This window comes from Rhinoderma darwinii, chromosome 2 (assembly GCF_050947455.1).
Source record: "Rhinoderma darwinii isolate aRhiDar2 chromosome 2, aRhiDar2.hap1, whole genome shotgun sequence".
Lineage (NCBI taxonomy): Eukaryota > Metazoa > Chordata > Amphibia > Anura > Rhinodermatidae > Rhinoderma > Rhinoderma darwinii.
Genome location: NC_134688.1, coordinates 390,089,380 through 390,114,303, shown reverse-complemented (window position 1 = coordinate 390,114,303; position 24,924 = coordinate 390,089,380). Strand labels below are relative to the sequence as shown.

Below are 24,924 nucleotides of genomic sequence, written 5' to 3'. Positions count from 1 at the left end.
ACGTTGCAAAACAACCAACAAGGTTATAATTAAGTTAATAGTTTCCGAAAACATGTAACAAGTGTAATACCTGTGTAGTTTCTCCTGGAAACATGGTAAACCTGTTCACAAATACAGGATCTGGTTCTCTAAAACAAAGCGTGAGGAAGTGCTGCAGCAGCTCAATCTCCTTCATCATCTGCTTTCATCACATTGCTTGCTCCACTTCCGTCATGAATCAGAAGTACAGATGCAACGGTTGCCAAAACATGCAAGCGGATTGCAAAATCAAAGGGGTTGTCATGCACATTTTAAATCCGAAAATTTTTCTTGATTTTTCTGTTTGTATGATCAAAATATTATAGGAGAACTCTCCCTTAATCAATATACATATATTTTGGACCATATTCCAACTCAACATAACCTGCTGTAGAAGCTGAAGGACATTTCAGGTAGCTTCCCAATGACGTTTCCATCGGTCATTCCCTGATGACTCAGTTTTTCCCTCAGTACAGTCTATGGATCCCAAATCGCTGTCCACATGCTAACCCCTCCTATATATTTATAACCCCTGCTATAAGGGCAGGGATGTGGGCAGGGATGTGGGCAGGGATCCACATGGTAAACGCACTGTAGTGTTTTCACCATACCTCCCAACCGTCCCGGATCCGTCAGGACAGTACCATTTTCTCACCGCTTACCCGGGCGGTCTGTAAATGTCCCGCTGGGCGCTGCATCAGAACAGCTGATCGCTGCTGACTGCAGCAGCGATCAGAAGAAGGCAGGAGTCTTGCGGTGGTGTTCTCACTGGGATCGATGCCGGCCCGTGACTGGACCAGTCCAGTCACCTGACTGGTCATCTGACCTCACCGGTGAGGTGACTGGACCACTCCCGGGCCGGCATCGACGCCAGTGAGAACGCCGCTGCAAGACTCCTGCCTTCTTCTGACGGTGAGTGATGGGGCTATTCACACGACCGATTTTTTGATGGCCCGGGAAACCTGGCCGTCAAAAAATGGGACAGGCCCTATTTTCGTCCGTTTACCCGGCCGCCCGACTCCCATAGAAGTCTATGGGGCCGGGTAATACACGGCCATCACCGGATGTGTCCCGAGTGACGGCCGTGTCTTCCGTCGCTCGCGCTCTATCTCCTCCTCCTCAGAGTTCATGTGAGTAGGAGGGTCTTTTTTTGCTCCCTGTAGGAGTCGGAAGGGATTCCGCTACAGGAGAAGTGAGTGACCACACTGTCCATATATGGACACAGCGACGTCACTCACTTGTGAAGCGGAATCCCCGACCCTGTGGCTGGGGATTCCGCTACAGAAGAAGTGAGTGACCACACTGTCCATATATGGACACAGTGACATCACTCAATTCTGAAGCGGAATCCCCGACCCTGTGGCCGGGGATTCCTCTCCAGGAGAAGTCAGTGACTACACTGTCCATATATGGACATTGAAATCAGTGACTTCTACTGGAAGGGGGGAGGGGTGGGTGAAACCGACAAGGGGCTGGGTGGCATTACCTACAGAGGGCTGTGTGTGGCAACAAATTTAAATTAAATTCATCAGATTTTAAAACGGACAGGGAAAAAAAACTGATGCAAAACGGGTCACAATCGGCCGTTAAAAACGGTAACATGGCCCGGAACAGAATCGGAACGAATGCAAAACGGCCTGTGTGTGGCGCTATCTACAGATGGCGCTGTGTGTGGCGCTATCCACAGATGGCGCTGTGTGTGGCGCTATCCACAGATGGCGCTGTGTGTGTCGCTATCCACAGATGGCGCTGTGTGTGGCGCTATCCACAGATGGCGCTGTGTGTGTCGCTATCTACAGGGGGCCTGTGTGTGGAGCCATCTACAGGGGGGGCTGTGTGTGGAGCCATCTACAGGGGGGCTGTGTGTGGAGCCATCTACAGGGGGGGCTGTGTGTGGAGCCATCTACAGGGGGGGCTGTGTGTGGAGCCATCTACAGGGGGGGCTGTGTGTGGAGCCATCTACAGGGGGGCTGTGTGTGGAGCCATCTACAGGGGGGCTGTGTGTGGAGCCATCTACAGGGGGGCTGTGTGTGGAGCCATCTACAGGGGGGGCTGTGTGTGGAGCCATCTACAGGGGGGGCTGTGTGTGGAGCCATCTACAGGGGGGGCTGTGTGTGGAGCCATCTACAGGGGGGGCTGTGTGTGGAGCCATCTACAGGGGGGGCTGTGTGTGGAGCCATCTACAGGGGGGGCTGTGTGTGGAGCCATCTACAGGGGGGGCTGTGTGTGGAGCCATCTACAGGGGTGGCTGTGTGTGGAGCCATCTACAGGGGGGGCTGTGTGTGGAGCCATCTACAGGGGGGGCTGTGTGTGGAGCCATCTACAGGGGGGGCTGTGTGTGGAGCCATCTACAGGGGGGGCTGTGTGTGGAGCCATCTACAGGGGGGGCTGTGTGTGGAGCCATCTACAGGGGGGGCTGTGTGTGGAGCCATCTACAGGGGGGGCTGTGTGTGGAGCCATCTACAGGGGGGGCTGTGTGTGGAGCCATCTACAGGGGGGGCTGTGTGTGGAGCCATCTACAGGGGGGGCTGTGTGTGGAGCCATCTACAGGGGGGGCTGTGTGTGGAGCCATCTACAGGGGGGGCTGTGTGTGGAGCCATCTACAGGGGGGGCTGTGTGTGGAGCCATCTACAGGGGGGGCTGTGTGTGGAGCCATCTACAGGGGGGGCTGTGTGTGGAGCCATCTACAGGGGGGGCTGTGTGTGGAGCCATCTACAGGGGGGGCTGTGTGTGGAGCCATCTACAGGGGGGGCTGTGTGTGGAGCCATCTACAGGGGGGGCTGTGTGTGGAGCCATCTACAGGGGGGGCTGTGTGTGGAGCCATCTACAGGGGGGGCTGTGTGTGGAGCCATCTACAGGGGGGGCTGTGTGTGGAGCCATCTACAGGGGGGGCTGTGTGTGGAGCCATCTACAGGGGGGGCTGTGTGTGGAGCCATCTACAGGGGGGGCTGTGTGTGGAGCCATCTACAGGGGGGGCTGTGTGTGGAGCCATCTACAGGGGGGGCTGTGTGTGGAGCCATCTACAGGGGGGGCTGTGTGTGGAGCCATCTACAGGGGGGGCTGTGTGTGGAGCCATCTACAGGGGGGGCTGTGTGTGGAGCCATCTACAGGGGGGGGCTGTGTGTGGAGCCATCTACAGGGGGGGGCTGTGTGTGGAGCCATCTACAGGGGGGGCTGTGTGTGGAGCCATCTACAGGGGGGGCTGTGTGTGGAGCCATCTACAGGGGGGGCTGTGTGTGGAGCCATCTACAGGGGGGGCTGTGTGTGGAGCCATCTACAGGGGGGGCTGTGTGTGGAGCCATCTACAGGGGGGGCTGTGTGTGGAGCCATCTACAGGGGGGGCTGTGTGTGGTGCCATCTACAGGGGGGGCTGTGTGTGGAGCCATCTACAGGGGGGCTGTGTGTGCAGCCATCTACAGGGGGCGCTGTGTGTGGAGCCATCTACAGGGGGCGCTGTGTGTGGAGCCATCTACAGGGGGCGCTGTGTGTGGAGCCATCTACAGGGGGCGCTGTGTGTGGAGCCATCTACAGGGGGCGCTGTGTGTGGAGCCATCTACAGGGGGCGCTGTGTGTGGAGCCATCTACAGGGGGCGCTGTGTGTGGAGCCATCTACAGGGGGCGCTGTGTGTGGAGCCATCTACAGGGGGCGCTGTGTGTGGAGCCATCTACAGGGGGCGCTGTGTGTGGAGCCATCTACAGGGGGCGCTGTGTGTGGAGCCATCTACAGGGGGCGCTGTGTGTGGAGCCATCTACAGGGGGCGCTGTGTGTGGAGCCATCTACAGGGGGCGCTGTGTGTGGAGCCATCTACAGGGGGCGCTGTGTGTGGAGCCATCTACAGGGGGCGCTGTGTGTGGAGCCATCTACAGGGGGCGCTGTGTGTGGAGCCATCTACAGGGGGCGCTGTGTGTGGAGCCATCTACAGGGGGCGCTGTGTGTGGAGCCATCTACAGGGGGCGCTGTGTGTGGAGCCATCTACAGGGGGCGCTGTGTGTGGAGCCATCTACAGGGCGCGCTGTGTGTGGAGCCATCTACAGGGGGCGCTGTGTGTGGAGCCATCTACAGGGCGCGCTGTGTGTGGAGCCATCTACAGGGCGCGCTGTGTGTGGAGCCATCTACAGGGCGCGCTGTGTGTGGAGCCATCTACAGGGCGCGCTGTGTGTGGAGCCATCTACAGGGGGCGCTGTGTGTGGAGCCATCTACAGGGGGCGCTGTGTGTGGAGCCATCTACAGGGGGCGCTGTGTGTGGAGCCATCTACAGGGGGCGCTGTGTGTGGAGCCATCTACAGGGGGCGCTGTGTGTGGAGCCATCTACAGGGGGCGCTGTGTGCGGAGCCATCTACAGGGGGCGCTGTGTGCGGAGCCATCTACAGGGGGCGCTGTGTGCGGAGCCATCTACAGGGGGCGCTGTGTGTGGAGCCATCTACAGGGGGCGCTGTGTGTGGAGCCATCTACAGGGGGCGCTGTGTGTGGAGCCATCTACAGGGGGCGCTGTGTGTGGAGCCATCTACAGGGGGCGCTGTGTGTGGAGCCATCTACAGGGGGCGCTGTGTCTGGAGCCATCTACAGGGGGCGCTGTGTGTGGAGGCATCTACAGGGGGCGCTGTGTGTGGAGGCATCTACAGGGGGCGCTGTGTGTGGAGGCATCTACAGGGGGCGCTGTGTGTGGAGGCATCTACAGGGGGCGCTGTGTGTGGAGGCATCTACAGGGGGCGCTGTGTGTGGAGGCATCTACAGGGGGCGCTGTGTGTGGAGGCATCTACAGGGGGCGCTGTGTGTGGAGGCATCTACAGGGGGCGCTGTGTGTGGAGGCATCTACAGGGGGCGCTGTGTGTGGAGGCATCTACAGGGGGCGCTGTGTGTGGAGGCATCTACAGGGGGCGCTGTGTGTGGAGGCATCTACAGGGGGCGCTGTGTGTGGAGGCATCTACAGGGGGCGCTGTGTGTGGAGGCATCTACAGGGGGCGCTGTGTGTGGAGGCATCTACAGGGGGCGCTGTGTGTGGAGGCATCTACAGGGGGCGCTGTGTGTGGAGCCATCTACAGGGGGCACTGGTGGATGATTTTTCCATTGACCGGTAGCAGAGTTACACAACTGGAAAAAAAAAATCCCCATCATGTAACTCTGCTACCGGTCAATTGAAAAGTCATCCACCACAGGGTCTCCCTCTTGACTTTCATTGACTTTCATTGTTCTCAGCCTTTTGGTTTGTCCTGCAGCTGCTGCCGTCGTGATGAGCAAATGTTACACCCAAGATAGGAAAAGTAACATAAAGACGATATAACCGGATCCATAATATCTCTGATATCCAGACAGTCTAGAGATCTGCAGTGAGAATGTGCGCGTGTTATTTGCAGAAGGATCTGGCCGTGATTTGATGTGTTTATGCTGAATATTGGGCGTGGTTAGGGGGCGCGGCTTAAAAATTTCCCTCTTTTCCGAATTCAAAAGTTAGGAGGTATGTTTTCACAATTAAACGATCACATCAGATCACATCACCGCCAAAGTAAGCTTGAGACTGCCACAAACCTAGTATTTTGCAATGCCCATTCATGTTTACACCAAGTCCTTAGGCAGATGTCCGCTCTAGCTAGTAGAGGGGCATCTCGAGCAGGCATCCCCCTATGATGTACATATGCCCTAATAAGGCACATGGAAAGTGATGGTCCAGGTGGTGTGACCCTTTTAAGGCCTTGTTCACGCAGCGTTTTACAATACCAGCAAAGTGGATGAGATTTATACAGTCTCATGTCAATTTCTGCTGCGGAATGTTTGTGTATTTATTGCAGAATTTCCTCTTTGAAGTACAATGTATGTGATCCGCTGTCAAATAAGCAGCTAAACATGAACGATTTTCAACTGACATTCTGCTGCTGATTTCCTGTGGTTTTCTGCAGATTTGCTGCGGAATATTTCAGTAACAAATCCGTTACGTGTGAACTGGCCCTAAGCTGGCCATTCACTTAGATGTTTGCTGACAGCAATCTTCCCTATAAAGGGTATGCTTGAATTGGCTAAGAGTGCATGCTTATTGTAACATGGTGATAAGTGGCTGTCAGACACATGCAGCGCCACTTATCTCTATGGAACCACAGTATTGAGCATGTTGACATCCAACATGCTGATCCTTTTCTCCGTCAATGGCATACATCAGGGGCACAGTCAGGTTGCCCACATATGAATCACATTGTTGGCTGATCGATGAACTAGATGCTTTACACAACTATTGCCAATTACAACTTTCTCCGCGTTACTAATACATAAAGAGCTTTCATTCCAATAATGAAGAACTTCTCCTTCCATATGTAATCCATCAACAGAGAGGAAAGTTATTTAGTTGCTGGCTGATCTAGTTCAGTTAACTGGAAAATCTTGTAACGCCACCAAATAGAGAGAGAGTCTGACAGGCGCCCTGTCCTTGTGTTTGATAAACAGGTTGGAAAGCAAAGATGGACATGGACAAGGTAGAAATAATTGAATAGCAGATCGTGAAGTTCTAGGTTTAATTTTATAAGGCCTTATTCACACGAGCATGTCTGATGTGTCCGCAAATGTGGCGTTTTTCATGCATATGAATGTCCGTATTCTGTACCTGTGCTTTCGTGTGTCATCCGTTTTTCTTATCCGTGTTTCTCCAGCATTTCCTGGTTTTACCTTTCTTTTTTTTTTTCTGTATTTCTTTGGAAACGGATGTGTAAAAAACCGACAGCACACTGATATAGTCCATGTGCGGTCTGTTTTTTTTCACAAACCCCTGGACTTCAAGGGGAGAGTCTGATCTGCAAAATAGGACTAGAATAGGACATGCGGGGAGTTTCACGTAATAGACAACCTCTGTAAAAAAAAACAGGGCTGTGTGAATAGCCCCATTGAATTGCCTTTTCTTGACAACCCTTTTCCAAATGCTTTATTAGGACATCAGAGGGGGGGGGGGGGTCTCCAACCAAAGCGGAGAGACAATCACAAGTGATTCATGAATGTATAACATAGATGGACATTCATTTTAATGGCTGCATGTAACATAACATGCTAAAAGAGCAACCGATGCCAACTTGCCCGGCAAAAATCAACTATTTCCCAGGGGTCTTGGGATCCAGAAAAAGGGACTGTGTTTTTGTTTTGTTTTTCTACCTCGAACATGCTGCAAAAAACAACTCAACCCAAATAACTCTACAAAAATTCCACAAACCAAAACGTTGTGTATGTAGGCTAATATTTTATTACTGACCTCAAAAGTAACATCTAACCGCCCAAAAAAAAAAAAGTGTCAAAAATGCGGTGAAAACCTCAAGTAAATGCTGTGTGTGAATCAGCCTACGGCATACTATGGTGGATTGACATTATTATTTGAGAGAGTCCTGTCTCCAGCATACAATTCCTAAAATGTGCCTCAACAAGTTTTGTGTATTTATTGGCAAACATGGCTAAGGGGGCCCCAGGGGTCACATTAACATTGGTAGAGAGACAAGGACAAGCGAGTTTTAGGTACTGGTATTGGACTGCTGACTCTTTCCAAACTAAAAAAAAAACCTTTGTTTATAAAACATACAGAAAAACTGGGTGTGAATAAGAACATGTGAAGACTGGCACATTTCTAGGCAGTGGGCAGTACTACCACCTGTGCGCTTGGCAGCCTGAAACAGTGGCTAAATCTAACAAAATACTCTGAGTAATAAAGGGAAAATTTAGACTCGGTTCACATTAGGTTTCCGGTAGTCTTTATGGAAAGAATAACTGTCTGTCCCCAATATAAGTCAATGGGATCCATCAAGATGAGTCGGGATCTGGTTGAAAACAGAAGCATAGCTGGCATTACTCCTTATGATAGGAAGCCATGATGGTAATGTGAACAGAGACTTATTGTAATATTAAAAGCATAGGTTCAACCTTGGTTAGACAATGGAAAACCTAAACTTCTATATTAGGAAAATGAATGTAAGGCAATTCCCTAATAGACTAATCTATGTGAAATCTAATGAAAATGCCTCATCTGTTTATATACACCTCCCACCACCACCACATTCCAGAAAAACGCACGCACAGCACGGAATTCTGCGATTGAATGACCTTTCAGTCCAGCCAGTAACATTTTATTTTTACTATGTTACCACTGTCATGTATAACGGAGGTCTATCAATTGGACACAAACACATTTCTTCGTTATCTTTAAAGCTTCCTGCCAGAATTTGACAATGACAACGCTGTTACAGGGGGCCTGAAATGACCCGATGACATTCTTCGACCTTATGGACAGATAGACCAGGGGTTAATGTGGCAAAACTATAAGGGTAGGGACACACACAGCGTAAACGTTGATTTTCCGGAACTTATTTAATTGCAGAAGATCCGCAGCGTAGAACGGTAGCAGCAGAGTGGATGAGATTTAAACAAATCTCACCCACACACAGTGGAAAAAATTTGGCGAAAAAACAGTTCATAAATTGACCAGTGGTGCAGTTTTTTTAATCCGCAGCTTTAATCCGTGTTTTATACCCTACATGCTGCGGATTTCACCCTTTGCATTGTGAGCAATAACTCCCTCCATGCGGTGTGTAGTTGTAACGCTCCAAGTAGAACAACCGTTCTAATATCCCATATCTTGATAATAACATTACTACAGGTGTAATAGATACTGGGATTATAGAAATATAAATATTGTGTAACGGATAGGCCAGAATAGTTGTGTAGGACCGTATGGGCATTGATAATCTCCTAGGGTCTGGTTTATAGGATCCAGTGCTGCACGGGGTTCAACGTTCTGGTATATGGCACAAAGATAAGGATCGGCATCTGCTGTTTCAATACTAGATGATGAGTTACATGTCTGTTCTCCAAATCCAGTCCTCATGAGTCACTCGCAGGCCAAGTTTTTAGGGCAGGAGATATTTAACATACGGCTTCGTGAAGCGAGCAGCAAAGATAATTAGTGTAATGTGAAAACGTTGGCACTTTTCTGGCCATGGAGGGCTGTGGGACGCTCAAAGTCATCTCATCTTTATCATAAGCTCCCCACCATTAACCCCTTTAGTTCTGAGTATTTTGGGCCTTAAAGCAATCCTATGGCAAAAACCAAAATTCTCTCCATTATATACTATCCCTTCCATAAGTACTTCATCAGTGCGGACTTATTTTATTTTCAAGAGGAATATGCATATAGAATGTCTGGTACCTGCAGCCCATGTGACTGTATGTGACCCCTGCTCTGTGCAATGTGATTTCAGCACAAATAATACCTCTTTCCCATGTGGGGAGTCCGGCTACAAGCCGTCATTCACACAGCACTAACTATGAAACCTCCTGATAGAGAAGGCCGGGGAAAAAACATGGCTACTGGGCTTAAAAAAATAAAAAAAAGTCTAATATTTTAGTAAATAAGTTGATTTTTACTAGGAATAAGACCAAGTTATTGTAGATCAACATGTAACAGTTGACTGCTGCCGCAATAAGTCTCTGGGCGGCGCATGAACAGAGCGTGCGGCCACCTATCCTGTCGTCAGAGCGCTTGAAACTATTTAAATCCCTTGCACGCTGGCCTCAGTGCCGGTTATCAGTGCTCGTTCCCTAATCTGGTTTCGCGATTTGATCTTGATTATTTACCGTACCACAATTTGGCTCTGCTACATAAATTACCGAACCCTGCATTGCCTGATAACTTTCCTGACCACTGCTTCTGTACCACGCAACTGGCTCTGCAATATTCAGCAAAACCAAACCCTTAACTCCTCAAGTTACCGGCTACCTGACTATCTCAGCACGTGTTACGGAGTCTTACCCATAGCGACCGTATCTCCAACCTCCCAGTGATTTTTCTGGTTCCCATTTTGCTGACATTATTCAGAGATTCAACCAGTGGGCAAACTGGAGGCACCAAAGTCCTGGGACCAGCTGAGTACCTTTGCCCCTAACTGAAGTCTTGGGTAAAGGCGGGTGCTATGGGTGAATTGTCCTGCCAATTTTGTTCTCTCTCTGGTTATTGTGGGAACCAGACCGTAACACAAACCCATCAATGTTGTTCTTATTATAACATAGGCAGGAGAATATTCTAAATTCCCTGTAACTCTCTATGAAAGTGAACGATTCCAATAAGAACAACAGATTTAGGAATCTAGATGATCATCGGTTTGTCGAGGGTGCAACTACACTTTAATATGTAATGATTTAGAAAAAAAAAACGCATCGTGACTGATCCATTAACAAATTCCACTCATTTCAAAAGAATGGCACAAGTTTTCCATAAGTTTCAGCAACTCTCTGCGTGCGTATTCCTTAAAGGGGTTGTCCAGTATCAGCAAATTATTGCTATTTTTTGTGTATAATTAAAAATGATAACATTTTCCAGTATACTATGCATGTTATTCAGCAGGAACACTCAGAGCTTACTTCCAGTGGATACAATTCTGTCCATGGTCATGTGATGGACACACAGGTGCTGGGATTGTTAGAAGACACCGCTCTAATCCATATACTGTAACGATCTGTGCACCTGTGTGTCCATCACATGACCATGGACAGAATTGTATCCACTAGCAGTAAACAATGAATGTTCCTACCGAATAAGACCTCATACACACGACCGTATGGGGTTTTTACTGTCCACAAGTATGAATGCACATCCATAGCCGTCCGCAATTGCTGAAGCGGCCGTATAAGTCTATGGGCGAGTCTGTGCCGCAAGAATAGGACGTGTTCCATATTTTGCGGATCATTTCTACGGCCCGGGCACACATTCGTAAATATATGGAGAGGTGTCCGTGGTCTATAGAAATGAACGGGTACACAATTTCCTCCGTAACTACGGTGCGCATGAGGCCTTGTAAGAGGAGCTACTGAATAGTTTCTGCTATGAGACTCGGACCATCCCCGTATACAGGCAGTATGTATTGTGAGCCGGTCTTATTGTGACAGATCATAATGACCGTCTCCCTAGTTACTTTAATGTTATTCCCTTGCCATCAACGCCATTCAATACGTTAACTACAGTACAAAAGCAATTGACTGGTGTTTCAGACCATGTCGTTGTTCGTTCCTAACATTTCAGAGCTGGCACCTAGACGTCAGGAAAGTAGGCCAAGCCTGGACTCCTATGCCACCCCAGTGATCAGGTCTGATGATATATGCTGTAATAAGGCTGCATTCACACAGGACGTTTCCGCAGTGTTTTAATAGAATTTCTGCAACTTGCAGGATTTTCTGCTGATTTGACCTCTTCTACATTGGAAAGGGTGAAATCCACAGTGACCATTCAGAACAGAACGAGAACGCTGCGGTTTTGAAAATCCGCAGCTTGCTCCGATTTCCATCCGGAAAATGTTCAGCAGCACGTGGATGAGATTTGTTCCAGCTGGGACAGTGATCCGCAGCAGATCTTACGCTCAGAAAGTCTGCAGTATTTCTGCCCTGTGTGAATCCAGCCTGATGTTTTTGATGTACCGGTCTTTTTCCTATGCTCACATCGGTGTCGTGGCTAGGCGCCCTCCGTGGCAGATTCCAAAGTTTTACCGGACAAAATAGTGCTGCATGAATTGCTGTTTTGTCCAGCAAAACGGCGGAAACGCGACGAAACCCGCTAAAGTCAATGGGTTCCATCATGTAACGGATCCGGCGCTTCTGGTATTCTTGTTGTTCTGCTCCTATGACAGAGCAGAACGACGGAACGCATATGTGAACACAGCCGAACAGTTTCTTGTACCACTTTACTATCTTGCTTATGTTTATGAATACCAATAAAACATATTGAAAAATAAATGCTCTCTTCGTAATCGTTACAAATGTATCCCATTGATTAATTTCCAGGAACTGCAATAATATACAAAGAAATAGTGTCAATAAAATAATCTACACAGTTGAGGCAATTGAGACTATTTTCTCATGGGTATAAATTCCTTTTAGGGCCCCCTGAACACGCTGCAGAGTTTGTTTCAGAAATTTGTGCCAAAAATCTGTTCCATTCATCTAAATGGGGTTGTTTTTGGGGTTTATGCATTTCTGCAAAAAAATCTGCAGCGTGTGCACGGGGCCCTAAACACTAATCTGAGGAACAGGATTTCCAACCATAGTCCTACAAATAGTCACAGGCTTTACTCAAACAGGTCTTATTATCAGTGTGAAAGTCACTGGACAATCATGTGTGTATACCAAGAGTAAAAAACACAACATAAAGCCTACATTAACTATTTTGCAAGGTTGAAGAAAAGACAAAATTATTTTAAGAGGACCTGTCATTTCTCCTGACATGTCTCTTTTAGTAAATCCTTGCACTCCTCATATACTAACAATTCTGGAGCATCTTTTCTTAGAAAACTGGATTCTGTAGATCCAGTTATTCCTCTGGGTGTTATTCCCCTTATCAAAGGGCGGGTCCCTACACAGTGAGCACTGATTGGACAAAATTGGACACACCCCCAACTGATTCTAGGAGGAATAGCAGAGGAACAGCACAACGCAGAGATGTAAGAAAAGATGCTCCAGAATAGTTATTTTATAGGAAATACAAGTATTTAATATAAGGGTATGTTCACACGAGGGCGTCCGTAACGGCTGAAATTACGGGGATGTTTCAGCCTGAAAACATCCCCGTAATTTCAGCCGTACCGGCATGTGCAGGCGCTTGAACGCCACGTCAATTACGGCCGTAATTAGCGCTGCTATTCATTGGAGTCAATGAATAACGGCTCTAATTACGGCCAAAGAAGTGACAGGTCACTTCTTTGACGCGGGCGTCTATTTACGCGCCGTCTTTTGACAGCGGCGCGTAAATTTACGCCTCGTGTGAACAGACAAACGTCTGCCCATTGCTTTCAATGGGCAGATGTTTGTCAGCGCTATTGAGGCGCTATTTTCGGGCGTAATTCGGGGCAAAAACGCCCGAATTACGTCCGTAAATAGGCCGTGTGAACATACCCTTACAGACATGTCAGGAGAGGTGTCAGGTCCTCTTTAAGCCTTAGGCTGGGTTCACACGACCTATTTTCAGGCGTAAACGAGGCGTTTTACGCCTCGAATTACACCTGAAAACACGGCTCAAATACGTCGGCAAACATCTGCCCATTCATTTCAATGGGTGTGCCGATGTACTGTGCCGACGACCTGTAATTTTACGCGTCGCTGTCAAAAGACGGCGCATAAAATAACAGCGTCATCAAAGAAGTGCAGGACACTTCTTGGGACGTAATTTGAGCAGTTTTTCATTGACTTCAATGAAGAACGGCTCCTGCATTTCAGACGTAATTGCTCGTACTCGCGTTTTGCGAGGCGTCAATTACGGCCGTAATTTGGAGCTGTTCACACAGAGTTTTTTTTACGCGGAAACCGCGCCGCAAACTCGTCTAAAACGGCCCTAAAATGCCTCCCATTGATCTCAATGGGAGGCAGGGGCGGTTTTCTCCGGAGAGCGGTAAAACCGTCTCGCGGGAAAAAGAATCGACGTGCCCTATCTTCGGGCGTTCACGCCTCTGACCTCCCCTTGACATCAATGGGAGGCAGAGAAAGTGTATTTCACAGCTTTTTTTTTTTTTTTTTTTTTAAAAACGCAGCGAAAATCGGCGTGCAGGAAGAGGAAAATCTGCCTCAAACTTCCAAACAGAATTTTGAGGCAAAAAACTCTGTGTGAACGAGTTTTATCAACTCTATCCATAAAGCCGCAGTCCATGAAATCTCTACTTGCGGGATCAAGTCTCTAAATAAAGTTCTTTACCAGATGTATTTAGCTTAGTGTTGCGTTACATGGAGCATAGACCAGGGGTGGACAAATTACTACAGTCTTTAGACCACTACATGAGGAGTTTTGTTTAAAAGTCAGGCAACAAAAAAAAGTTAGAGCCAGAAGAAAAGTTAAAAGGCACATTGGGTTTTGTCCAGCCTTGGTATAGATCTTATTTAGGGCAAACCCGCAGTGTAGTGATCCTTTCATGCCTGGAAAACCTGCATCAAAAATGTGTAGAGCAGCATTTTTATAAATCATTGCAGTTTTGCACAAATACAGCAAAGCGTGCACGGCTCTTAGGGCGGATTTACACGAGCGTGTGCGTTTTGCGCACGCAAAAGGCACTTAACAGCTCCGTGTGTCATCACCATATGATGCGCGGCTGCGTGATTGGCGCAGCCGGCATCATTATGCCACGGTTTGTAAACAGAAAAGCATGTGGTGCTTTTCTGTTTTCAATCATACTCTTTACTGCTGTCGCGCGAATCACGTGCGTACCACGGAAGTGCTTCCGTGTGGTGCGCGTGATTTTCATGACATGTCATGAGTTTTACGTAGCGGACTCACGCTGCGTAAAAATCACGGACTGTCTGCACTGCCCCATAGACTAATCTAGGTCCGTGCGAGGCGCGTGAAAATCACGCGCGTTGCACGGACGTATATCCCGTTCGTGTAAATCCGCCCTAAGGGTATGTCCATACGCAAACTCAAAAATGTCTGACGTTTTTTAAGCCACTCGCGTTTTTCGCGGCCGTTTTCAATAGAGTCTATGAAAAACGGCTCTAAAAACGGCCCAAGAAGTGACCTGCAATTCTTTTTCGCGCCAGTTTTTCAAAACTGCTGCGTAAAAAAAAACAGCCCGTCAGAACAGAACGCCGTTTTTCTCGTTGAAATCAATGGGCAGATGTTTGGAGGCGTTCTGTTTCCGACTTTTTGGCCGAAAATAAGCCGTGTGAACATACCCTTAAAGGGGTTATCGGGGCCTTAAAAAATTGTGTGCAAATAGCTTCACTGCAGTCAGATTAGTCACATACTAATGTGCTGTCTGTAGCTGAGATGTAAACTAGTCTCACATACATTCACAAGACCATGCTCCTGGTATATATGTCCTCTAAGGGTATGTGCACAAGTAGTGTTCTCAGACATTTTTCGGGCCGTAAACGTCCCGAAAAACGACAGAAAAAAATCGGAAGCAGAACGCCTACAAACATCTGCCCATTGATTTCAATGGGAAATATGGCGTTCTGTTCCGACGGGCATTTTTTTACGCCTCGTTTTCCAAAAATGCCACGTAAAAAGATGTCCGTAAAAAAGAAGTGCATGTCAGTTCTTGGGACGTTTTTTTAAGCCGTTCTTCATTGACTCTATATAAAAACAGCTCCATCACTTGTTTAACTATAGCGCCTGGTCTTGAAGAAAGTTTACCAACATGTCATTGCATGCGGCAATTATTCAATGTTACGATGAAGTCGACATTGCAGTCACAATCACACTGGTGTATTTTGCGCAGTATTTTTAAGCCAAAACCATCAGTGGAACCCCAGAGAAAAAGTACATCGGAAAGATCTGTACCTCTGCCATTCAATTTAAAACATTTGTTGGCTAAATCGGCCATTTCGGCTGATTTCCCTTTTACGTCTATGGCCACCTTGAAACAAGATTTATACCAGCCTGAATAAATACAAAATACTGACTAGAATATGCAAGTGTGAATGAGGCCTGAGACGGATTCTTCCTTAATTGCCAAGACTGGAGTCACACACACACATCGCTTACGTGCATTTTTTTTTTGGGGGGGGGGGCAAAAACTTAGGTTTTTTTCAAAAAACACAGAATGCTCTAGCTTTGGTGTTTTTTCCATAGGCTTCTCTAGAAAATTTCAAAAACGCCAAGAAAAAATGCCTGTACAAAATGACCCCAACCATAAAAAACGAGCTAAAACACAATGGCATTTTTAACATGCATTTCAAAACTCTGAAAAAATAGTGTGTGTGAAGGAGGCCTTGGGGGTAGAATTTTATTGCATTCTTCACATGCGTTTTTTGGTTTCGGTAGATTAACTCCTATTGAGGGAGACAGGATTTATCAACTGAAAAAAAAAAAAAAAAAAAAGGAAGGAGAGTGTCAATCCAGCATCAGGCCCCAAGCACACGGCTGTGCCTGTAATCACTGTCCGCAATTACAGGCACTGGCGGCCGCGGACAGCCATCCGAATTTTCGGCCCGTGCTCCCATACGTTGTTCATAAAAAGCAAAAGATAGGACATGTCCCATCTTTTGCGGAGGCTTTCTTTGGCCCAGACACCTTCTCGTAAATATACGGGAAGATGTCCGTGGGCAATAGAAACAAATGGGTCTGTAATTGCGGATTGTAACTACGGTCCGCAATTACGGACTAATTATACGATCGTGTGTATGGGGCCTAAGGCCTCCTTCAGACAGATTTATTTTTTGTCAATTTAAACTGCATCAAAAAACGCATCTACACACACAAGCGTTTTGTAAAATGTAACTGCATTTTTCATTTAGTGTAATTTTGTACATGCTTTTCTCCTGCCGTTTTTGTCCTAAAGAAAAGCGTACAAGGAAAACACCAGAAAAAAGAAAAAAAAAAAACATACCCAGAGCTGCGTTTGGAAAAAACGCCACCGAGCAAAAATTGCCTTAAACCAAAACACAGTTGTATGTAGTGCTTTTAATATTTTACTAACCCCTGGACACATAAAAAAATAAAAATAAAAAAAGGAAAAGTTGTTAAACACAAAAACACATCAAAACACTGTGTGAATCCAGCCTATGGCACTTTTTTGCCGCAGTTGCCCGGAAAAAAATCAATTTTTAGCTGCGATGCCAGCCTAAAAGGTATTTTATGCTCCCAATCTGGACACATCTGACTGAGATAAAAATTTTGACGGATCTGGCGAGATGCCAGAAGCACTGGAGCAAATTAATGACAAATACTTGACTACGGCCGATCATACCGGTCAGCAACTTTTATGCTGCGCTCCCAGAACCCAATATAGAACACTTTTTGGCAGATAGTCTGCCGTCGGCGAAACGATCGCTCGCGTAGGCCAACTTTTTATCTTATGTGTATGGCCAGCTTAACACAAAATGTTGATCATTAGAATATAACCTACAAAAGAAAAAAAACCTACAAAAGTTTGAACTTGGGCAGGAATCAATAAAAATATTTGTTTGTGCCCTGCAACAGATCCTTTTTTAAAGAGGCTCTGTCCCCACATTATAAGTGGCCTATATTGTACATGATGTGATCGGCGCTGTAATATAGAATACAGCAGTGTTTTTTATTTAGAAAAACAATCATTTTTGACGGAGTTATGACCTATATTAGCTTTATGCTAATGAGTTTCTTAAAGAACAACTGGGCGTGTTTTACTTTTTGACCAAATGGGCGTTGTGGAGAGAAGTGTATCACGCTGACCAATCAGCGTCATACACTTCTCCCCATTCATTTACTCTGCACATAGTAATCTTACTAGAGTACTATGTGCAGCCACATACACACGTCAGTCAAGTGTCCTGACAATGAATATACATCACTACCAGCCAGGACGTGATGTGTATTCAGAATCCTGTCACTTCTGTAGCGTCTGTGTGATATTTACAGCGAGGCAAGCGTAATCTCGCGAGATTACGATGTAACCTGTCATTTAAAACGAGATTACGCTTGCCTTGCTGTAAATATCACACAGACACTACAGAAGTGACAGGATTCTGAATACACATCACGTCCTGGCTGGTAGTGATGTATATTCATTGTCAGGACACTTGACTGACGTGTGTATGTGGCTGCACATAGTACTCTAGTAAGATTACTATGTGCAGAGTAAATGAATGGGGAGAAGTGTATGACGCTGATTGGTCACTGATTGGTCAGCGTCATACACTTCTCTCCACAACGCGCACTTGGCCAAAAAGTAAAACACGCCCAGTTGTCCATTGAGTGTTAAAAAAAATTGCTTACAAAACACCACAAAAACACGGACTCTGCAGCTTCTATTTTGATGGTTAACAGATGACAACTAAACGTTTGACAGAATACAATGCTGTCAAGCAGGAAAAACTATCTGACAAATGTACATGTTCTTTTATAAAACAAACATGAAGTTAAGATGATCTCTATGTATCTATGACCGATCAGAAGATCAATGGTGGTTTGAGATCAGACTTCACTAATGTAATATCCACAATCAAAGCACTCTATAGAGCGCTCCAACGTCTGACACCGCTCAGAGACTTCTGTTACTTTAAATCAGACACTAAGCAAAGGGCCATTCAGATCAATGAAAGTGCGCTGAGAATGCGGCGTCTGATTTTCAGTAACAGAAGTCTGGGCAGTGTCAGACGTTGGAGCGCTCTACAGACCCCTTTGATTCTGTGCGAGATGACAAACTTTACCAATGTATCATGGATTCGCCTGTAAAACTAAATGGATGATAAGCCGCTGCCAGACTAATTTGCAAGCGCTTATCTCCAAAGAAAGAAAGGGTTGAAGACAGTTAAAACCTAACAGTCATCCAAACATCTGCCCATTGATATCAATGGGAAAAACGGTGTTCTGTTCCGACGGGCCGTTTTTTTTACGCGGCCGTTTTGAAAAGCGGTCACATAAGAAACCGGCCGCGAAAAAGAAGTGCAGGTCTCTTCTTGGGACGTTTTTGGAGCAGGTTTCCATTGATTCCATAGGAAACAGCTCCAAAAACGGCCGTAAAAAGCGCCACGAAAATCGGGAGTGGCTTAAAAAACTTCTGAAAATCAGGAGCTGTTGTCCCTTGAAAACAGCTCCGTATTTTCAGACGATTTTGGTTAAGCGTGTGAACATAGCCTTACAACTCTTCTCCTTCAGATAATGAAAAGCGCCTTTCACTCACAGCTGCAAGTAGAAAAGCAGCCGATTGGTTGCTGTGAAGGGAAGGAGATGCTGCGCTGTTGAATGCCGCCCAGTTCGGAAACAGCGAGAGGCTGTACCTAAAGGGAGGGTGAGACTGGTCAGGAAATTTCTTGCGGTTTTATCAAGTTTTTTTGTCACAATGTTTCTAATCACAGCAAACATTATGCAGTTTTGCCACGGTTTGTATACTGGCGGAACTGCAAGATTTTTGCCGCGATTACGTGAAAACAATAAAAAAAAAAAAAAACAATGTACACAGCATACTGATGGATAATGTATACAGAAGTAAATACATCGTACATCCATAAAAGAGTAAAACCACTGACCGGTAAAGTGAATTAGGGCCTGTTCACATCACCGTTCATTTCCGTTCCGGGGTTCCGTCGGAGGGTTCCGTTGGGTGAACCCCGCAACGGAAAGTGAAACTGACAGCACAGCTTCAGTTTCAGTCACCATTGATCTCAATGGTGACGGAAACATCGCTAATGCTTTCCGTTCGTCACCATTCCGGCTGGTTTCCGGTTTTCCGACTGAATCAATAGCGTAGTCGACTCCGCTATTGATTCAGTCAGAAAACCAAAAACTAGCCGGAATGGTGACGAACGGAAAGCATTAGCGATGTTTCCGTCACCATTGAGATCAATGGTGACTGAAACTGAAGCTGTGCTGTCAGTTTCACTTTCCGTTGCGGGGTTCACCCGCCGGAATCCTCCGACAGAACCCCGGAACGGAAACGAACGGTGATGTGAACAGGCCCTTACGTGGATTATCTCGTGATGAGGGGTGAGATAGATATTAGGCAGCAAGTGAACAGTCAGTTCTTGAAGTTGATTGGTTACAAGTAGGAAAAATTAGCAAGTGTAAGGATCTGAGTGACTTTGGCAAGAGCCAAATAGTGATGATTAGACAACTGGTGAGGATATCCCCCAAAACAGCAGGTCTTGTGGGGTGCTGCTGGTATACAAAAGGTTAGTACCTACCAGAAGTGGCCAAACAGACAACCAGTCAAACGGCAACAGGGTTATGGGCGCCCATGGCTCTTAGATACACGTAGGGAGCGAAGACTATTCCTCTGGTTGGATCCCACAGAAGAGCTACTGTAGCATACATTTCTGAAAACGTTTAGGCCTGATATGATAGAAAGGTAGATTGAGCATCCATTGGATGTGCTGAAACAACAAGTCCGATCCATGGATGTCCCAACTCGCAACTTACAGGATCTGATGCCAACATCTTGGTGGCAGATACCACAGGACACCTTGCGAAGTCCATGCCTCAACGGGTCAGAGCTGTTTTGGAGGAATGGGGGGACCTACACAATATTAGGAAGGTGGTTTTAATGATCAGTATATATATATGTAACCTATCCTCTGCTGTAAATGCTGTGGTCAGTCCACAGTCTGACTGCAGTGTTTGCACTACAGTGTAGACAGACCACGGTGTTTACAGCAAAGAGAGTGTGCCTATACACACACACTAAACATTTTTAAATGCATTTACTATAAAAACATAGTTAATGCAAATGGTATTCTCCTCCTTGGCTAAAAATACTAAATATTTATACAAATTTCCCCCAACTTCGCCATAAACATTCACGCTCGCCTTGGCCAAGCATGGATGTTTATTTAAATGGAGAGAGAGGGGAATAAGCTGCTGCCAGACACCTCTAGCAGTGGGTAATCTTCCATGGAAACAATGAATCGGGCATCTGCTGTCAGTGCAGACGACATGGGTCATGGGCAGCCCCATACATTAAAATGTTGGCCATTCCTGGTCAAGTTCTATCTAATGTGTATTCTTCTGGAAAAATTGTGGTGCAATCTCTGTGCCTGATATTGATTTCACAAGAAAACAGGCTCTGGGCGACAGTAGGGCCCATAAAGATTATCTAAAAATTAATGGTACTCATAGACATTAGATCTTTGCTGACAGACCTAGCCAATTTTTGTGCGATCTGCCGACAACAGTCTGTGGTGGGCCATAGACCTTAGATCATCATCGGATCCCATCAAAATTGGCTTGATCGGTCAGCAAATATCTAATGTCTATTGAAACGCTATGACCTAAACCGACCGTGCATTCATGGTTCAGTACTCTACATCGTGAATGATGTATAAACGCATAAGTAAAAACATTGAAAATACGGTTTCAAATAAGAATTACATACTAACCATACTACTTTGAAACACAACTACATCACAACTACTAGCACACACACCTAAGTTCAATGAGAAGGCCAATACAAAATTACCTTTGCCATATTTATTTCCATAATACCTCATGATGGACTTGGATTTCCAATTGTTCCTATCTTGGGCATCTAACCAGCTGTGCTCATAATGTGCCACAATCGCTTTTCATGCCACACAATAAGCAATAGGTATCTTCTATACACAGTAATACATAGTGAGCTGGCACACCAACAGGAAATGCTCTAGAGCGGATATTTCAACACTCACTGCAGTGACTTGGGTGGTGGAGACAGAAGTTACTCAATAAACTCTACTGAAGTTTTTACTGTACTGGAAAAGATCCAGCAAAAAGTGTGTCATGACCTCTTGCATGACCTGCTAGGAGAAGAGGTTGAAGGCAAGTGACAACTGTTTGAGTAGATTTCCAGCTCAGGAAAGTATCATAGTTCAATCACATTCATCCAAGGCTTGAACAGGCCAAGATGAATATCTTTACCATACTAGTTCCAACCCAAATACTACAACCTAAAGTGAAGAATGAGGCCCTGAATGGGTTGGATACCTCTCATATCTTATGGACTGACCATAGGCGCTACTTGCCGAATGAGTTGAAATTAGGGTATGTTCACACGCAGTGTTTTAGACGTAATTCGGCCCCTAATGCGCCTACAAACATCTGCCCATTGCTTTCAATGGGAATTACGATGTTCTGTTCCCACGAGCCTTTATTTTACGCGTCGCTGTCAAAATAAGGCACGTAAAATGAAGTGCAGGACACTTCTTGGGACGTTTTTCATTGACTCCATTGAAAAACAGCTCCAAAAACGGCAGTAAAAAATGCAGCGAAAAACGAGAGTTGCTAAAAAAATGTCTGAAAATCAGGGGCTGTTTTCGCCTGAAAACAGCTCCGTATTTTCAGAAGTTTCTGGTCAAAACTTGCTCAAAATGATCGTTTTTCAAATTAAAAACCACTTTTATCTATATTACAGCGCCAATCAGATTATGTAGGAGACAGGGCACTTATAATCTGGTGACAGAGCCTCTTTAATCCAATAGAAATGTTGTTGACCAGAAGTGGAGTCGAAGAACCATGAGAGGAATGGACCTAAATGCCTTCAAGTTGACATGCAGGACTAATCAAGAGTGACTTTAACGCTTGGTTGAGTTCCTTGCCGCTCCATGGGGTTAGTGACAGCATATGTTCACATACATTAGGCTCTCTTGATCCATCTTCACAAAACTAGGTCAAGATCTGATCATATTTTAGGTACATTTTTTGCAAAAATTATGAAAATACTAAAGGAGCTCAAAGTAGGCCATCCCATATTAAATAGGTATCCTGCAGTAACAGACATGGGCAAAAAAAGAACCCAGAGATCTCTAAATCCAGTACCACAGTTAAAGGGGGCAAATATTCAAGAATATACCATAAGTCACTGATCGGTAAATGTCAAACTGGGGTTTTTTGGGGTCTCAGTGATCGGATCTCCATGATCAGTAATTCCTAGCAAAACCCCAGTAAGTAGATCAAGCCTAAAGCTGGCCATACACAATAGAGATCTGTCAGCAGAACCAATTGATTTCAACAGGTTCTTCTGACAATCTAAGCCTGACCCCGACTGCCCCACAAAGGTCACCCATCAGAGGAAACAAAAGGTGGATTTTAACCAATTGGACCCTTTGTAAATAAGCAACCCCATGAGGTATATGATGCTGCCTAACTCCCTCCTATGTATGTGAATGTTTGTGGGGGGGGGGGGGGGGGGGAGGGTCAGGGAACATCATTACGAATTGAATGATCATTTTTATCCCCTAGAGATGCACTTTGTTATCATTACTGAATTTTCCATTTCTATAAAATTTACTGGTCAATTTACCACTGTTCAGTTTAGAAAACCCATTTTCCCCGACCTTATTAAGGAATTCTGAGTTAATAGAGTGGGGTCTTTTGTTCAGGATCCTGATCTCATGACCAGAGTGGAAAGGGATTACAAAGAACATCTCCCCACGACCTGTCCTGTATTACACAGACAACTCATTGATATCAATGGACACTGTGTAATGCTTAATTACACCTGTGATGGCGCTACAGGGAAGCTAGACATTTACTGCCAGGTTTCCCAACAGATTACAGGTGATCGCTGGGGGTCCCAGCGGGAAGAAAGTTTGTAATAATTTCATTTTAAAGGGACCCTTCTGACAAGTAGAGGTTGTTCAAAGTGGAGGACCCCTTTAAACTATAAAACTTCATTGTGGGTGCTTGAAGGATATTTGAAGGATATTTGAGTCTGTCTCACTTCCACATAAAAAGATCTTCCCCTCACGATTAGAAGACTCCTTCTGCCTCACCTAACATCCAATTCTTAGAAATGATCTGACATTAAAGAAGAATGTAGGAATTTGCATGTGAATCTTAACGTGCACAAACAGAATACATCCGAATTATTTCATCATTATGGCGTACCAACTGATATTAGAGAAATCCATAATGTACTACGAGTCATTTTCTTCCAGTAGTAAACCATTAGGGGGAGTTCACACAGAGTATTTTGACGCAGCTTTTGACGCGGAAACCGCGCCAAAAAACATCCGAAATCGCCTCCCATTGATTTCAATGGAAGGCAGAGCCATTTTTTTTTTTCGCGAGCCACGGGAAAAAGCAGCGACATGCCCCATCTTCGGCCGTTTCCGTGTCTGACCTCTCATTGACATCAATTGGAGGAAGAAAGCGGTTTTTGCTGCTTTCTTTTGCCCACGGCGCTCCATGGCGCGGGCGAAAAACGCAGCAAACAGCGTGCAGGCAGGTCAAAATCTGCCTCAAAACTCCTGAAGGAATTTTGTGGCAGATTTTTTTAATTGTTTTATTGAAAAGAAGAACAACAGGGTCAAAAGGACAAATACATCAGAATATCATTCAATAAATACTCCAAAAAGAGTCATGAGCAAGATGCATTATATATTACGAAAGAATATCATACTTTTTACGCATGCAAAGAACTATGTGAACAGGACCTTATCTTTGTGATAGGCTTTCAATGATTGATTGTGGGGGTCGAGCCCACAGGACCCCTGCCAAGCATCAGAACAGTGGGGAGGATGTGACACCCCATGTTTATCGAGACGCAATGTGTGGTCTGTTCTTGTGGTCGTGCCTGGTACTGCAGTACTGGTAGGCACAGCTGGGGGGGGGGGGGGGTCGGACTCTCGCCGATCACACATTGATGGTGCATCCCAAGAAAAGGCCAATCAATTTTTACTCCCGGAAAACCCCTTTAAATGGATTTCCGTTGATGATATCCAATTATTGGTCTTAACAAACGGACTATGGTTTTCTCTATCTTTTGGAATGTCATGGAGACAGCGAGGTAGGTCCTTCACTTATGGCTGGAATGAATTGGCTCCCAGTGCTTTGTATTATTGTTCAATTCATTGTTATGGCAGAACCATCGACATTGGCTCGGCGATCGGGAGATCTCCAAGTTTTAGAGGGGACTCTTTTTATTGTAGTGATCTATAGGGGGTCTCCGATCAGGAACCCCGATTGATTTTTTTTTTCAAAAGACATCACAATAGAAAGGGTATAACTCTATACATAAAATAAGTGGATAGTTCTAGTTAGGAGTTAGTCCTAGGTAGCATAGCAGTACGAGTGGCTGTCACAACAGGCCTTATTATAGGACGGTATGAAAAGATGCGGAGACATTATGCTGTCAAAGGTACAAAGGACAGTCCCATCTTACCATAGGACAGTTCTAGGGATAAGTCCCAGGTTGATCCTAAACAACAATAGTACCAGGTCTGGCAAATTGTTTACCAAGATATAAAATGACCTGTCAGAAAAGAGCGCTGTAAAACGAAACAATGGCTGGACATACACATTAAATAATTGCCTGCCGATCCCGCGGACAATCTAATGTGTATGAAGAGCATCCTGACTGTCTATCTGGGAGACTCTGGTTCTTCCGATCAATATAAACACGCACGCTTGGTTGAGCTGAGCATGCATGTTTATGGGGGAGGGGGGGCTACTTGGAGTCATATGGGGGGAACCATTATGTGTATGACCAACATTAACTTTGTGCCAACAACAGGAGAGAGGT

The 24,924-nt window shown here is 45.9% G+C and overlaps 1 protein-coding gene across 1 annotated transcript in view; it reads right to left on the bottom strand.

Annotated features, from left to right (window-relative positions):
* Positions 1-24,924, bottom strand: part of PRKX (protein kinase cAMP-dependent X-linked catalytic subunit) — a 111,687-nt gene that overhangs the window by 85,187 nt on the left and 1,576 nt on the right. The gene's annotated exons all lie outside the window — the stretch shown is intronic.